Source organism: Podarcis erhardii (assembly GCF_964252035.2).
Source record: "Podarcis erhardii genome assembly, chromosome: 16".
NCBI lineage: Eukaryota > Metazoa > Chordata > Lepidosauria > Squamata > Lacertidae > Podarcis > Podarcis erhardii.
The window spans coordinates 24,732,292-24,749,345 of record NC_138514.1 but is presented as its reverse complement, the minus strand read 5'-3'; the positions used below and the strand labels follow the sequence as shown (position 1 = coordinate 24,749,345).

At 49.7% G+C, this 17,054-nt stretch overlaps 1 long non-coding RNA gene across 1 annotated transcript; it reads left to right on the top strand.

The window, feature by feature from the left end:
- Nucleotides 1-12,474: 12,474 nt before the first annotated feature.
- On the top strand, nt 12,475-17,054 carry LOC309331174. Its single transcript, XR_014151751.1, has 4 exons — nt 12,475-12,693; nt 13,082-15,606; nt 16,483-16,569; nt 16,686-17,054. It is a non-coding gene; the product is annotated as an uncharacterized lncRNA (long non-coding RNA).

Genomic DNA, 17,054 nt, shown 5'->3' with positions numbered 1-17,054 from the left:
TGACTATTTGACTACCCATGCTGAAATCTGGACCTTTACAAATAAAGGGCACCAAATATTTAACTTGGTAGGTTAATGCTAAACTGAAATGCCTCACAATTTCCACTAAATCACACCTGAGCACTCCAAAATGCTGGGGTTGGGGAAACTCTGGTTTCAGCCATCCCCATCATCACACTGATTTTCCAGGTGCCTCCGTGGTCCAGCCTCACCAGAAAACCTCAGATGTGGCCTAAAATCCAAACTTGTGAGGCTGTGAGATGCCCTTTCACTCAACATTTTGGTGAGATGGCAGAAGCTGGATCGTTTTGAGTCTGGGTCCCACAATTTCCACAGATGGCAGAAAGTCAAGAAGTCTGTTTGTGCTCTGGATTCGACTGCTTTGTGCCATTACTTCTGTCTTGAAATAGCACATTTAAAAGTACCACAAAAATAAGTGGATCTCCCACAGGGGAAGAGAGAGGGGGCACCCTTTCAATGCCTGTGCATGGTCCCTTCTAGGACGAACTGGCTACCAGCAGCAAAGGCATCTCTGCCTGTTGGACGGACCCCAGAGAAACATGTCCGGCTATGTTGATTTCAAAGCCTGGTTGAGTGACTATGGCAGCTGTCAGAGACCCTGTGGTGTCCACTCCACAGGCACACAAAAGGCAACATCTCAGTTCAGGGGAATGCAGTTTCCTTGAAGAGAGAGAACAATGGAGACCAAGGACACCTTTTGTTATAAGCTGTTTATTCAGAAATCTGCAAGTCAAGCAGGGAGCTGAGTAAGCAAGCCGGCAGGTGGGCAGGGCGAGTCTTTTGAAAGCACCTAGGACACCTGATGCTGGGAAGCAACTGAGGACCTGCTTTTCTCTCGCCTTCTCCTGTCAGATTCAAATATGGCGCCATCCCATGGATCAGGTGGGACGGATAAAGTCATTCTGTCCTGCTGAAAAAAGTGGGTCCAAAAACATTCCTGGGTACTTCATGCAATGAAGATAACATTGCAAAGATAAACACTATTTTTTTTTTGAGGGGGGGAATTGGAAAACCACCACCACCACTACTACTACTACTACTATTATTATTCCTTTTCCACAGACAGGGACTCAAGGTGCCTTAAAGCAACACAGAAGAAATACTAAAAGCTAAGCATGTATAAAAGATAACCATTAAAAAACAGAATGAAAGCAATTTAAAATTAAAATGCAGAGAATAGAAGCAGAGCAGCGGTATTAAAAGTCCTTTCCTTAAAAAACCAACACAGTCAGTTCCCAAAGGCCTGTCTTCACTTGCTGGCAGAAGGACAGCAAGGAGGGAGCCAGTCTGACTTCGCTAGGGAGGGAGTTTCAAAGCCTTGGAGCATGCTGTGGTTTCAGCAGGGGTAGCTAACTTGGTCCCCTGCAGATGTTGCTGGACTGCAAAACTTCCCATCACCCTTGGCCATGCTGGAACGAATGGGACTTATAAGAGCCCATCCACATCTGGAGGGTATCATGTTGGCTTCCCTGGGGCTGAACGTGGGAGACCCAGGTTCAAATCTCCACTCAGCCATGAAACTCACAGGCCAATCACTGTCTCTGGGCTTAAGCCTACCTCACAGGGTTATTGTGAGGATAAAATGGGGGAAAGGAGAGAATCACATGAGCCACCTTGACCTTTTGGGAGGGGAAGAAAAGGTGGGATATAAATGTGATTAATAAACTAATAAGCCACAGGAACTAAATAAATAGAGATGTTTCAAGCATGGCAAAATATGTCAGGTCTGTCAGATAGTATCCCTGAAGTGCTGCATTGCAGGAGGTTGGACTAGATGACTCTTAGGATCCTTTCCAGTTCTATGATTCTGAGTTGCCTATGTGTATATTGAAGAGGGCAGCAGATGAGCACTTCTGGAGCCACAGTGTCCTGACAGGTTCTCTGAGGCTATTGGATGTTTCCCTAGGAAGCTGCTGGACTGCATCACAGAAATACTGCAAGTCTCTCCAGTGACATCATTCAAAGGAAACCACCCCGGGGAATGTGCGGGGACCCCTGAAAACCACTATTTGCTCTGGAGGCTGCCATGCATGGTAACAATGGCATAAACTTCCACGGACTGGAGTGAGGAAGCGCTTCCACTAGTCTTTGATCTTCTAGCTGCCGGAGACCAACCCTCTCTGCCCCTCTCTGAAAGTTGTGCGTTGCTGAGGCAGGCAAGAGTTAACAGGCTCCTGACGACACACAAACACAAAATGCATGCCTTTTAATTTAATTTAGCTTTAATATGTAAAACTGTTGCTCTTGGCCAGAGGCACCAAGGCTTGGCCAAGAGTAATCATGTGGCTTTCAGAGTCAATGCGCGCTTTTAAACTCGCAAGCCAGGCTATCAGGCAAGGCACAGAGTGGTGGACCATCATCATTCATACACAACACATCCCCTTGGGACCCTTTCAAAGGGGCTGCTCCCCAAATGCATGGGTGGGGGATAGGAGCCCAAGGCTGAGGGAGGTTGCTGGCCCCCCTCCCTTGCTTGCTGCTGGGCTACTAACCCTTTTCATCTAGCTCCAAATGTTAACTGTCTCTGCTCCTATGTGAGTTGCCCTATCCTTAGGCAGGAGCCATCTCAGAAGGAAGCTGGCCCTATGGCTGCTGGCACACATCTCCAGACACATCCTGGCTGCTGGGACAACACCAGGAGGCCCCAACCAGACCTAGTAACCCTCTAAAAGGGTGGTGGGCAGCAGGATGAGCTGCGGGGCTTGCAGGGAAAACAGGGGCAGCAAGGGCTCCTGGACTGTACCTGGGCCTGAGTGTGACCAGCCTCACTTGTTGACACTCCTTCTTTTACACACTTGCTTTTCACGTCATCGTCCATCTCTATCTCACCACTCAGAGGCTGTTTCCAGAAGCAGCTTTTCTTCCTGGCTCAGAGCCCCTGAAACCAGCTCAACCTTTGAAGACAAAGGTTGCCTCCAGACCATCAAGTATTTAAAAAGTGTGGGACAAACAGGGAGACATATAAGCACCTTGCAAGCAAGTCAGGATGAGTGCAGCATGGGTGATGCTCCTTGCCATATAACTGCTCCACAGGCAAATCATTGCCTTGGGGCTGATAGGGTTGCAGTCCAAAGTATCTGGAGAACTTCAGGTTGGGAAAAGGTGCTCTAGAGAGGGTCTTGGCTGCATGTACAACCCGTCTCAGGGGAGCAGCCCAGTTTTTTGCTTGCTGAAATGGCCCCTTTCCCATCGGCAACCCTCCCTTCGCCAGGCTTGGAAGTCTTTCGGGGAAAGGCAAAATGCTCTCGGTGGAGGGACAGATCACCTTTCTTCGTAGCCCTGGAAGGGATTCCAATATCAATAGACAGAAGAAAGGAGGCATAGAACTCGGACGGGGAGCCTGCCCAGAGTCCTTTTGGGATGGAAGGGGCAGCAGACGCAGGCAAGGCTGTATCTCAGGAAGCCGGGAGACTGTGGTTCCTGGCGCCTGTGCAGCAGCTCACTTCCTCCCTGCCGGTTGGGCTTGGAAACCTGCACGTGGAAAGGAGGGAGGATTGGACGGGGAGGCATCCCGGCAGAGCCATGCATTGGAGTTGAGAGGAAGGAGGCCGAGCCTCTTCCATCTGCCTCCAGCAAGCCTGCAGACTGAGGCCCTTGTGTTATCCAGCCCTGCTCTTTGCCCCCTTTTGACAGCGTCCTGAGGAATATTGGTGGGAGGAAGGAAAAGAGGGAGGCAATAGCACAGTACAAGCAGAAGCAAGGTGGCATGGCCAGAAGAGGTACCAGACGGCCAGAACCAAAGGATGGAAAGGCTGTAGCTCAGCTGCCTTGCATACAGGAGCTTCAGTCTCCCTGATGGCATTTCCAGATAGGGCTGAGACCTTGGAAAGCTGCTGCCAGTCAGTGCAGACAATGCTGAGCAAGAAAGACTCCAAGCGTCTGACAGCATAAGACAGCTTCCCATGTTTTCCAATGAGAGCATAGTGGCAAGCAACAGAATGCCAGGAAGAGCGAGCACCTATAAATAAGAGGGGGGTGGGGTGTATGGGGTGTTAGGGGAAAGGTGGTACCTCTTCTGGGGAACACTTTGTGCTTCTTCTGGGGTAGTTTGGTCCCCAGCCTGCACTCACCTGTGGCTCCTAAAAGCTGTCAGCATGAGACAGGGGGCACACCCTAGGAATGGTTTTGACTGACCAGCTAAACCAGGGGAGGGTAGCCAATGGGTCTCAAATCCTTGGAAGTTAGGGGCTTCCTCTGCATGCGAAGCCAGGCTTCAGAACATTGAGCGATGAGACCAACAGTGGGCCCAATGACCAAGAAGGTGGTGTCTGAATGTGCTGTCGAGGGAAGTGAGGGGCAGATGGGGCTTATCAACCTGGGAAGGTAGCTCATCTAGAAGGAAAACTCTGGTCCTAAACCTCCGCTACCTTTTGGGATGCCTTCGGGAGGCTAAGGAGTAACAAATACAGAGTGGAGTCCCTAAGATGGTGCCTTGCATGCCTCCTTCTGGCAACTCCTGCAGCCACGCTAGTGCCAAACATATTGCTTTGACTTCCTTTGGACCACATCAGCGAGACCAAGAGGGGGGTCTTGTCATCCGGGCAGCCCAGGACCTCTGTGCCCCAGGGAGGTCACTTTAGTGCTGGTAATGCAGCAGTTTGACCACCCCCCAGAGCCACACTTCATTGTCTCTCAAGACACATGGATGCCAACAACAACAGGGGGGGGAAGAGGACTCTGGGCCAGGCATCCAAAGAGGTGATAATGCAGGAGGACTCCTGCATTTTACATATCCATTGGAACAAACCCGCAATGATTTCGTGCTGCAGGCCTTCAAATGTCGCATCTGAGACAGGATATAAAGCAGAGAAAAGCCATCCCATCCTTGTCCATATGGCAACACCCTCTGCCTGCCCTCCTGACTTAACAGGGATTGGCAGCAACCCGGTGGCAGAGAAGCTGTTTCGCATGCAGAAGGTCCCAGGTTCAGTCCCTGGCAGCATCTCCAGGTAGGGTTGGCCAAAGGACCTCTGCCTCAATGGAGAGCCAATGCTGCCAGCCAGGGGCGAGTCATTCTGACTCAGCACAAGGCTCAGCGCAAGTCTGACTCAGCACAAGGCTGGTTCCTATGACTTACACTTGGCCAACACTGATTGATGCCAAAGATTTGTTGAGTCTGCAGGGGAAGGAGGAGCCTGGCTGCTCCAACTTGGTGGACAAGAGTTGGGCAGATGGATAAAGTTGGTGGGATGGGCTGTGGGGACCCCAGTCAAGCCAGCCCCTGAATGAATGCCTGTGATGGCACTCCAGACCCCTAGCAGCCCAAAACTGGCCCTAGGGAGGAGCTTTGCCCCTCCAGAAATGTCTGCACCTGCCCCAGCTTGAGCTGCATCCATCACACTCATAGCGAGGGAGCTCTAGCTGAGGTGGAAGAACTTGTTCAGATTGATCCTTGGGAGATAAATTTATCTTCCTCTGGAATTTCACAGAAATAGATGGAGAGAGAGGCTGGGAGGGGTTCAAGTTTCAAAGGGCTACTACCAGAGGCAGTGCTCTGTGAGGAGCCAGCAAGCTTATGCAGAGGAGGGAGGAGGAAGGAAGAGAAAGCAAGGATCCTGAACTCAGAAGGCAAGGCAAAGCCACAATAATCTAGGGCAGTCAGGTGCCCTCCCGCTCTTCCGGACTACAACTCCCATCAGCCCCTGGGCAGCATGGCTGTGCACTCCAATTGGTCCCAGTATCTCATAGGATTACAGTGGTACCTTGGGTTACAAACGCTTCAGGTTACAGACTCTGCTAACCCAGAAATAGTACCTCGGGTTAAGAACTTTGCTTCAGGATGAGAACAGGAATCGCATGGCATCGGCACGGTGGCACCACGAGGCCCCATTAGAGAAAGTGGTACCTCGGGTTAAGAACAGTTTTAGGTTAAGAATGGGCCTCCAAAACGAATTAAGCTCTTAGCCCGAGGTACCACTGTATATAATTGTAGACTGAAAGGACCCAAAGGGTCATTTAGCCCAATCCTGTGCAATGCACGATTCACAGCTACAGCTGTGCTGGCTGGGTCAGGTGGTCCAAAAGAGCTGGAGGGCTCTGTGTCCTGGTCTTCATATGCAGCAGAACACAATGGCAACCTCTCAGCTCCAAGACTGTGGGCTGGACTGCAGGTGTGTGTGTGTGTGTGTGTGTGTGTGTGTGTGTGTGTGTGTGTGTGTGTTTAGAGTGTCAACTAGGAGCTGGGAGACTAGGGTTCAAATATCCCACTCAGCCATGAAGTTCCCTGGGTGTGACCTTGGGGGCCAGTCACTGCCTTTCAGCCTAGCCTACCTCACAGGGTTGTTGTGGGGAGAAAATGCAGGGGACTATGTATGCTTCTTTAAGCTCCTTGGATGAAAAGGTAGGATAGAAATTCAATCAATCAAACAAACAAAATCATCCAACATCCAGCAGTCTGCAGTCCTCTACCATCACCCCATCCTACAGCATATGCAAGATAAACCTTTGAGAAACAAGCACACATTCCAGGCAGAGCTGAGATTTGCTGCCTCATCAGCTTTGTTCTGTGCCACATAAAACAAACAGAGAAGCTTCCCCCGCCCCCCCAAAAAGATACTGGGGTAGGAAAAACTGCACCAGTGGATTTCCTGCCTGCCAGAGAGAGGCTCCTGACAGTCACAGAATGGCTACCCAGCTCAACTCCAAATACTACAGAACAAAGCTCCTGCTTTGCTGGACCCAAGCCACTCCATTGGCCCTTCCAGGCAAAGTGTCTGTGTCCAACAGGGGAAGTCAGTGCTTCTGGGAAACCCCAAAGAGGCACTGCCAGTCAGAGTGGACAATATTGAGCTAGATGGACCAATGGTCTGACTCAGTATAAGGCAGCTTCCTTTGTTTTTGGTTCACAGCTCATTCTCTCAGCCGCAGCGTTGCAGCAACTCTGAGGGATAATGTGGGACGGAGCATGTGGCCTGAAAGGGTTATCCTGGCTGCAGAATGGACAGTTAGGGCAGCTCCAGGCAGCTCAGGTGGTTCTCTGTCCCCTCGGCCAGGTGTTCCTCATGGGAGCCCAATGAGAGGAGAACTGAATGCAGGACTTTGCAGCTCCGCCAGCCATAAATCCAAGCTGCCGTTATTTTTATGCCAGGGGGCGTGTTAAGCTCACTGGCATTTCCTGTAACGTCCTGGCACTGGGAAGGAAAGCTGAGCTGGGAGGACAGCTTTGGAAGCAACGCTAGGCTGCCCTGCAGATCAGGTTCTCTGCGGACAGGCAGGTGGCAGGACAGGTAAACAAGAGGCAGCACCTGGGAACAATGCTGTGGGGCAGGGAAAGAAAGAGGTGATCAGAAAGAGACTCTGGGGCAGAAGCAGGAGGGCAGAGGAGTAAGAGAGCCCAGTGGCAATTGTGTGCTAAGCAAAGGGACCTCTTACATTTCCTAGTTACCTGAATTGCACAGAAACAACATAGGGGTCCAGATACCAGTGTAAAGCGTTTCCTGAAGCTGCATCAACCACAGAGCTTTCCAACTGCACAGAATACAGAGTATGTTTCCATACCATGAATCCCAGTCCCTGGGAATGGTCCAAACTGCTCTCTGAAATGTGGGGCCTAAGAAGGAAGATAGAGGTTCCCTGAGTATGGGCAGAGTGCCTCTCAGCTGCCCAGTTTCTGTTGGACCCTAGAATTTATTCCACACCTGTAAGAGGTCCATCATTAGCCAAGATGGACGCCAAATGTTCTTGCTTTCAGCATCAAGGTTCTTGTGCAACTTTCTGAATTGTGGAAGTGTGAAATCTTTGGACTCTTTGGGAGCAAGATTTGTTTGTTTGTTTCATGAAATTTATATACCACTTAATTGTAAAAAAAACACAACACCAACAAACCTCAATGCGGTAATTTGTTTATTTATTAAAACTGTTTCTATACCACCTGATAAGCTGAATTCTCACAAGGTGAAAGTCCTGTCTGTGGATGTTTCCTGGGTCTAGAACTTGTGACAAGAGGAAGGCAACAATTTCAAAGAGGCATAGGTTCCAAAATGTTATGCCAAGGGTCTTTGTGCATCCCTTCAGGGATTTGCTATTACGTTGGCTCCAAACAGAGCTGGTCTTCTAAGGAATGGGGCAGATGGACTTTGTACTCCTAAAGCAGTTGCAAAACTCTGTGTTGAGAACCTAAGAAGAGCCTTGCTGGATCAGGCCAGGGGCCCTTCTAGTCCAACGTCCTGTTCTCACAGAGGCTGACCAGATGCTCCTTGTGAATACCAGCAAGCAGGACCAGAGCACAAGAGCCCTCTCCCCTCCTGTGGTTTCCAGCAACTGATATTCAGGAGCATTTTCCTGCTCTCCTGAAACAGCCAGCAACCTTGGACATTTCTGCACCTGGAGCAAAAAGGTAAAGTCTGACTCCTGGTTTCCCAGCCCTGAAGTGGAACTTCTTTCTCTTAAAAGACATTTGGAGGTGAGAAGAGGCCATGAAAAGGGGCACCTAGTCCTCCGGTTTGCTGCTCCTGCACAAAGAGACCACTTAATTCTGCCAGCCTTGCTTTCCTGCCACCTCTGGCAACTCAGGGAGGCCCTTTTCTTCCACTCTTCCTGTGTGTTATTAATAAAATGAGGAATAAACAGGGGGCTCCGAGTCAGGCCGGAGCGTGTGCAGCTGACCCCTGGCTGCTGGCACAAGGCACCCCCTGGTGGGACCGGCCTTGGGTTTTTTCAGCCACATCAACCCCCCCACCCCACCCCACCCCCTTGCTGAGGCTGTGCTGAGAGGCCTCTCAGTATTCCTGTGTGCAGCAGCAGCAGCCTTAGTAATTCTAGCAGCTGTGAGAGCTAAATTGGGCAGGAAGGTCAACCTGAGCCATTCCCCTTATACATTGCTTTGTATGCAAAGCGCACCCCCACCCCCCAAAAAGAATCCCTAGAGCTGTAAAAAACACTGCAGGACAGAGCCAGACCAAGCCTGCAGAATCCTTTGAGGCAGCCTGCTGCGTTTTTTACCTTCCCGAGGTAGAGCTCCATTTCCTCGCCAGCCCCCCCCCCCCAGCTGAGGAGGCTCTCTGCTCTGCCAACCAGCTGGCCCCTTCCAGTTGCTCCCTTGTTTTCCCTCTCACCAGGCTCCCTGGAAAGTGCGGTGTTTTTCTTCCCTCCACAGCTCACGCCTCACCTGAAAGGCCAATTGTGCTCGGAGCCCAGTTAAAAAGGTCCTGCAGGAACTTTGGCTTAGCTCTGCCGGGGGCCCTTTTCCAATCTAAACGGAGCTGAAAGGGCTCCTCTGTCAAGGGGGCTGAGTGCGCCCACGGCTGGCCTCTGGGCTTCGCCGTCAGGAGGTGAAATCAGATTCTGTGCCCATCCACCGCTTCACCCGCCCTGGGTGATAAGGCGCCTTTATTCAACTTGCTTGCTTTAGAGGCTTGGGTTCTCTTCCGAGCGGAGACTCCCTCTCTCACTTTAGCACATCTTGGGGAGCCCCAGGAAAAACACCACAGCCTCACCCTGGCTTTGCAAGCAGCCATAAAAGGTAAAAGGTAAAGGGACCCCTGACCATTAAGGGAGCTGGCGTATGTCCACAGACAGCTTCCAGGTCACGTGGCCAGCAGGACTAGGCAGCTTCTGGTAAACCAGAGCAGCACACAGAAATGCCGTTTACCTTCCTGCCAGAGTGGTACCTATTTATCTACTTGCACTTGACGTGCTTTCGAACTGCTAGGTTGGCAGGAGCAGGGACCGAGCAACGGGAGCTCACCCCGTCGCGCAGTTTCGAACTGCCGACCTTCTGATCGGCAAGCCCTAGGCTCTGTTTAGACCACAGCGCCACCCGCGTCCCGTTAAGCAGCCATAGCACCACCCAAAGAATCTTGGGAATGGTGGTCTATATGCTAAGGTTTCTCCGATGAGATTCCTAGCCCTCCTTCGCAGAACTGCAACTGGGAGGGTTCCATGGGAAAAAGGAATGACTTTCCTGCCAGCTTAAGTGTGTAGTGTCGTACAGATGCGCCAGGCCAAATAATCTATGGCCTCCTTCCCCAAGCTGGTGCCCCTTGGAGGTTTTGGATGATAACTCCCACCATTGTATGGCTGAGGGCTGTAGTCCGAAGCATCCAAGGGCACCTGCTGGGGGATGTTTGGTCTGCTGGGTGGTGGTAAGATTTCCTGGGCAACTGTTGGCCCAACAAAAGCTGCACCCATGTGGTTCTTGGGAAGCTGCCTTACCCTGCATCAAATCCCTGGTCCACCTGTTTCAGTATTATCCACACCGAGTGGACTGGCAGGATCCCTCCCGGGCTTCAAATAGGGAGTCTATTCCAGTCCTACCTAGATGCCATTGCGGATTGAGCCTGGGACCTTCTGCATGCCAAGCGGGTGTTCTGCCGCTGAACTGCAGCCCATTCCATCCTGTAGCTTGGCTCTAAGGGTTTGTCCACGTGGGACCAAAATGTGGGCTGCACCTCCATATCGTCCGGAACCTTTCCCGCTTTAAAGACAGGGTTTCCCCCCAATTTAGACATTCTGAGGATCGAAAACCCCCTCCCTTAAAGGGGAAAAGATCCAGGATGGGGATGATGTCACTTGGACACTCCTACTTAATGGGAAGACCAGCCAAGGCAAGTCCACAATTTGCTCTGGTGTGGACAAGCCCTATGTCTATTATTACCTAATGTTGGAAGATTGAGGACATATAAAAGGAAGGACTCATTCACGCAGTGCATAGTTAAACGAGGCAACCTGCTTCTGCAGTAGGCAGTGATGAGCACCACCTTGGATGGCTTTAGGAGAGGATCAGGCACATTCGTGGAGGAGAGGGCTATCAATGGCTACTAGCCTGGATGGCTATGCCCTGCCTCCACAGTTGGAGGCAGCAGTGCTTCTAAAGACAAGCTATCAGCTCTACAATTCTAAGATTCTGTTCTATGAATTTCTTGCCCTCAATATTAAGCAGGGCTCACATGCTTCCTCCCCCTGCTAATCATTATTTTACAGCTAACCATATTGCTTGCTGAGTAGCGGGGGGTGGGGGGAAACGCTTTTATTAGCTCTTCCCCCCCTCCTGTTAAACTAGGGCCATAGTGGCACAGCTATCTCCTTCTGGGACACTCTCCAGAAATGTGGCCTCTGAGAGTGTCAAGTCTCTGAGAGTGCCAGGAATTGGCTGCCCTCTTGTGATGATTCCCAAGTGCTTGCCATGCGATCTGCCCCACCCTGCTGCAAACCTGCACCCGCTTCTCCCTCCCAGATGCTCCCACGAAATACAGCCAGGGCATGGAGACTGAGGGCTAGGCACAGGGACACCATTTCTGGTGGCATCCGCACGGCGGACATTTGCCTCAAGTCCCTTTTGGCCAGCTTGATGACCCAGGGGGCAACCAGGCTCTTATCCTTCCCTCTGGAATTCCCCTAGTGGCAAGCAGGTTGGCTTTTGACATCATAAATATCCAAGGCCCCTCACACAAGGCTGTTCACTGTAACTTTCCCTGCTGCTACCTTGCGGACTTGAGCTCCTGCTCAGGGGTTCATCCAGCAGCAGTGGTAAGGCCTGGGGCGGGTTAAGAGGAGTTGGGGTGGGGTTCGGCTACAGTTCAGCAGCACAGATTCTTCTTTCTTTGCCTATCCCCACATTCCCCCCTGCTGCTGCCCCCCCCCCAATAACTCCCAGCCTAGAGGCTGGTCCTGGCAGCAAAGCCTCTCCTCCTCCTCACACAAAGTGGCTCCTTGTCTGGCCTTCCCAGCAGTGGGCTGCGGAGAATTTCATGGAACCAGCTCCATTTCCTGACGGAGTTTTATTACATTCCCAACAGAAATAAATAAATAGGAGAGAAACGCGGGGCATCTTGGAGCCTCCTGAGCAGAGCAAAACTTGGGGCTTGCTGCAGAGGCTGTTCTCAAGAAAAAAGCCCAGTGTGACAGGGGCTGAGGGGCACCTCTGCATGGATAAGTGGGGCCGCTTCTGGCCAGAATCCCCTCCTGGGGCAGACCCAACCTACAACTGTTCCAGGGACTGAGGAGGCTTCCAGCAAAATGGATGACTTAGTGGGCACTGCTCAGAATTGCTGCCCTAGTTTCAGCTAGGAGAGGAATGTCCACTCTGTTTCCACACTTCCAACACACACACCCCCTTCCTCAACCCCAAATGCAGGAATTTTTGTATTGTGGGGGCAGGGGGAGAAGGATGTAATGTACAGTTGTTGGGGACTCAACTGGAGGTGCAGAAACCATAGCTGTTTTGCACTTGTGAGGACCTGCACACATTCTGCTGGTCTGGCAGATGCCTCCGGGGTGGAAGGTCTTCTCAAGGCCAGCCCACTGGCTGCCATACCTCTTCTCCCAAGATTGCCTTGTTGAGAGGGTTCCCCCACCATCCCTGGAAAGCAAGTGAGTTACTCCCAGTTAGAGGGAGTAACTACTAGTGTCACCTACCCAGGGTGGCAGTGGGGGTGGCGCAGCCCTTGTTTGGGGAGCTGCCCCAGCCATAGTGAAAATGTGGCAAGAGAGGAGGGGAGCAGGGAAGGAAAACCCTTACACTAGTATTTGACTGCTACACGGCTCAGTTTCACTTGCGATTTACAATGGACGTGATCCTGAATGCATCAATTGCATCTTGATTTGAGTTGTAGCATGCTCTGTGTGGGGCTGTTCCTAAAAATCTCTTGGAAGCTTCAACCGATGATAAATTATGCTGCTAAAATCCTGACCTCTTTGCAGTATCAGCTGTGCTGCCTGCAAGTTCATTTGCAAGTGCAACTCATAGAATCATAGAGTTGGAAGAGACCACAAGGGCCATCGAGTCCAACCCCCTGCCAAGCAGGAAACACCATCAGAGCACTCCTGACATATGGTTGTCAAGCCTCTGCTTAAAGACCTCCAAAGGAGGAGACTCCACCACACTCCTTGGCAGCAAATTCCACTGTCGAACAGCTCTTACTGTCAGGAAGTTCTTCCTAATGTTTAGGTGGAATCTTCTTTCTTGTAGTTTGGAACCATTGCTCCGTGTCCACTTCTCTGGAGCAGCAGAAAACAACCTTTCTCCCTCCTCTATGTGACATCCTTTTATAAATTTGAACATGGCTATCATATCACCCCTTAACCTCCTCTTCTCCAGGCTAAACATGCCCAGCTCCCTTAGCCGTTCCTCAATGTGCTGTTTATCAGTTTTAAAGGACCGTCTCCTCCCATGTGAATCTGTGCATCCTTTAAGAGGAGCTGTGGTGGCCCTTTAGTGTGTTCTGTTGCTCTGTGTGGTTTGTGGCAACATGCAATATGGCTTCCTCAGCCGCAGAGCCCTGTCTGTGTTGCAGAAGTTATCAGGGCTCTTCAACCTCAGGTCCTTTATATGCTGTTGGCCTGCAACTCCCAGCATCTCGGCTCCTGACAGTGCTTGAAGGTTGCTCTCTTTAAAGGAAACTTTTCTTCTGTTGCTCTTTAATTTTATTAATTGCTAGCCCTGCCTTCCCCCTGCTTTAGACTTGAATTGTGTTGGCATTAAATGGGGGGGGGGTTTGCTGTTAATTTTATTTTTGTGTTTGTTCTTACACTGGAAGTATCATTTCGGGGGGAGAAAGGCCAGATACATTATTTGTATAAACAAACAAGCAAAACAACTGCATCAAAGCAGAGCTCTTTGCAAAACCAACAGCTACCTTAGATTAAGAGAAATATTGCTAAACCTGAGCTTCTAGCCACCCTAGAACAGATGCCAGGTCAGAACCCGTGTAATGGAGTGGAATAAGCACTTTGTAATGGGAGATGCTTGATGGGACAAAGTTTCAGCTTCTCCAGCATTCAGCAACTCACCTGCTCTCACTTCCCTGTATTCCCAGATCCCACCCTGAATAGCTGCTCTCCTGCAGATAGAGCCAGGCTTTGAGAGAGTGGAAAGAAAGATGATAAGCACCACCAGTGTCAGCAGTTTCTTCTAAAGCACAGCAGAAGTCTGCAGAAGCAGTTGGATCCCCTTTCAGCGATAAAAGAGAATAAGAAGGAAAAGAGAATGGAATGAGCATACACCTGCCACGAACAAAGACAGATACTCCTTCCGAAAGAAGTGCACGGAAAAAGAGAATCACTGTCTCGAGCCAATGTGTGCTCACTGCACCTCAGCTTAATGCAGGAATGTAAAAAGGACCTGGCTGCTTGGATCAGGCCAAAGACCTACAAAGTCCAGTTCAGCATCATGTTTCCCGCTGTGCCTCAAGAAGCTTATCATTGCTACCTTTTTGAAGGATCAAATTCCATAGTTTTAACTACGCGCTGTGTGAAGTTTCGTTGGATGACCCCACGGTATTACGAGATGATAGTACATATTATGAGAGAGGGAGAAAAGCCTATCTCTATTCACTTTCCCATCTTTTTATACACATCTACCATGACCTGTTTTTTTCTAAACTAAGTAGCAGCAAATGTTTTAACCATTTCTTCTAGGATATTCTTATCTTATCTGGGAGGAAGAGGGAGTCTTCCTCTCCATCAGGCTCTTTCTGTCCCTGTCCCCACTTTCAAGTTTCCTACATCCAGATAAAGTTTGAGAGAGAAATGCATTGCTCTTGCCACCACAAGCTACTTTAATGTCCATAAGAAGCTCCAGGTCTCTGGGCATTGGGTGGACCCTCCTGTTGCCGCCTCAGTGGAAACACCTCAAAGTGACACCTCTTTACAAACATTGGGTGAAGAGCTACTCTCAAAGACCCCTTTATTATTTTATTTGACTTCCCTAAAAATGCAGAGGATCTTTTTCGCTTTAACCACCACCACTACCACCTGAATAATTTACCATGGCTGGACATGAGGGAATTTGCAGTGGAAAAACCTTCAGCTATGCTAAACCAAAATATTATTTACCATTTACTTGGTAATGCTGATCTCCGCCTTCTAAGGAAAAAAAATATTGATTTAACAGGACTCAGCAGTTTGGGGGTTCTGCCAGTGCCACCTAAATATAGCTCATGAAAAACAAATGGATCCCGTAATGGGGGGGGGGGGAGGAGTGAAGAGGATGGGGGGGGGGGAGAAACATACAGCATTCCTCCAACTCTGTTTTATCAAACTAGGTAGGGAGAGGCCTTTTTCATCCAGAGAAGAGGCGTGCTGCAGCTCAGATGCACCTGACCCTTTGTTTAAAGGCAAGAATTTGCTGCTCCCGCCCCCCCACCCCCATCGTCTGAAACATCACTGCACTTGAGCAGGAAGGTGGGTGTAATTGCCTACAGACAGCGTGACCTGGAACTGCCAAGAACCTGGCTGGCTTCATGCCTTTCCTGGCCTTCTCCACTTTGCCCAGTTTGAGAACAACAGGATTCTGGAGAAAGAGGACCCTCTGCAGCTGCATTCTGAGCGGGGTTAAGAGCCAGGAATAGCCACACGCCCATGAGATTTTTAATGGCACAGGTTTTCATGGTCTAGAGCTTTGCCAAAATAAATTTGTTAGTCTTTAAGGTGACAGAAGACTCTTTTGTTTTTGCTGCAACAGACTAACGCAGCTACCCTTTTGGAAGAAGTCCACGAGATGGAGAGCAGCTTCACTGTTGCCACTGTGAGCTGTTTACTCTGGAGAAATCTTGCGAGAGTTCAAAGCTCCAAGCTGAGGTGTGCTGCCAGGATGGGCCATAAGCAAGCAGGATCTGATAGCAAAGTCTGCCTTGCTGTTGTTTGCAGGTAGGGGGAAAATGGAGTTGGGTTGGGTCAGAGTGGTAGTTAACAGAAGGGACCTTTTGAAGTAAGCGTTTTTGAGGCATTAAACTGAAATGGAAAGGCTGCATGGACTGAACCATTCAGCCCTCCAGAAAGGATAAAGGGCCTACAAGCAGGAACTGACCTTGCAGAGTTAACAAGCCCAGCAGCCTGGAAGTGAGAGACACAAATTACATAGTGCAAGAGAGCAGACCTTCTACAGTATCTGATCCTCTCTATGGAGAGCACACTCCATAGAAAAAGCAGGACTAAGACCACAGAAGCAGCAGAAGACTTGGTGACTTTATGTTTGCAGACCTTCTAGGTAGGTTTCAGGAAAACAATAGCCAGCAATGCGCCTCTTCCACATATCCACAAGTTTGTTTCTAATCCAGAGCATCAAAAGTTAGAATTGTGAAGCTCCTCATCTTCTTTTTTTTCCAATTATGGCTGGGGGGGGGGTTATTGGTCTGCTCTGAATCCTCAGTCAGCTTCTTTGGATGTTCCCAAGTTCTAGTGTTATGATAGGGAGAAAATCTTTTCTTCTCTATTCACTTTCTGCATTCCATGCATACTTTTATACACTTCTATCATGTTGCCTCTTACTTGCCTTTTCTCTAAACTAAAAAGCCACAAAGACTGCAATCTTTCCTTGCTGGGGAATCCTTCCACCCCCTTGATCATTCCGGTTGCCCTATTCCAACACTACAGTACCCTTTTAGAGGTGAGGCAGCCAAAACCGTAGACACTATTCCAAAGTGAGTGCACCACACATTTTCTGTGACAGCATTATGATATCAGCAGTTTATTTTCCATTCCTTTGCTAAGAATCCCTGGCACGCAATATGCCTTTTTTTACAGCTGTCACATGATGGGTCAACATCTTCACTGAGCTATTCGTGACTCCAAGGTCTCGCTTCTGGTCAGACACCACCAGCTCCAGCAACTGTGAGTCTATGATCACAGAATCTATGGAATCCTTCTGAAACCTTTAACAGCATTAATGCCAGCATTTCTTTGTTGTAATGGGTATTTTGATTCATTTAAAACTTTGCATTTTACAGCATACATTTGTGTACCATGGGTTTTGAGTATGTGGTGCAGCCTTTCCATTGAGCTGCAGGAGAAGAGAAGGAGGACTGCAGGGCCTCTCTATCAGTGCTGTGGAAAGACCAGCAACTTTTGGCACCTTCTCTTCTGGAAATCTTGTGGCTTTAGCTGCTCATTACCATAACTTTGTTAATTTAAAGAAACAGTGCCCAGATTTGGATTTTCCTCCTCCTTCCCCAACCCATTTTCCTTATGCGTCATGCTTTTTTAGACAATAAGCCTTGAGGCTAGAGACTGTGAGTGAATATACATTGTGTGGTAATGTGCATTCAAGGCTGCAGATAGGCATCTTTTTGGGATGCTGTACACACAATGCCATCCCC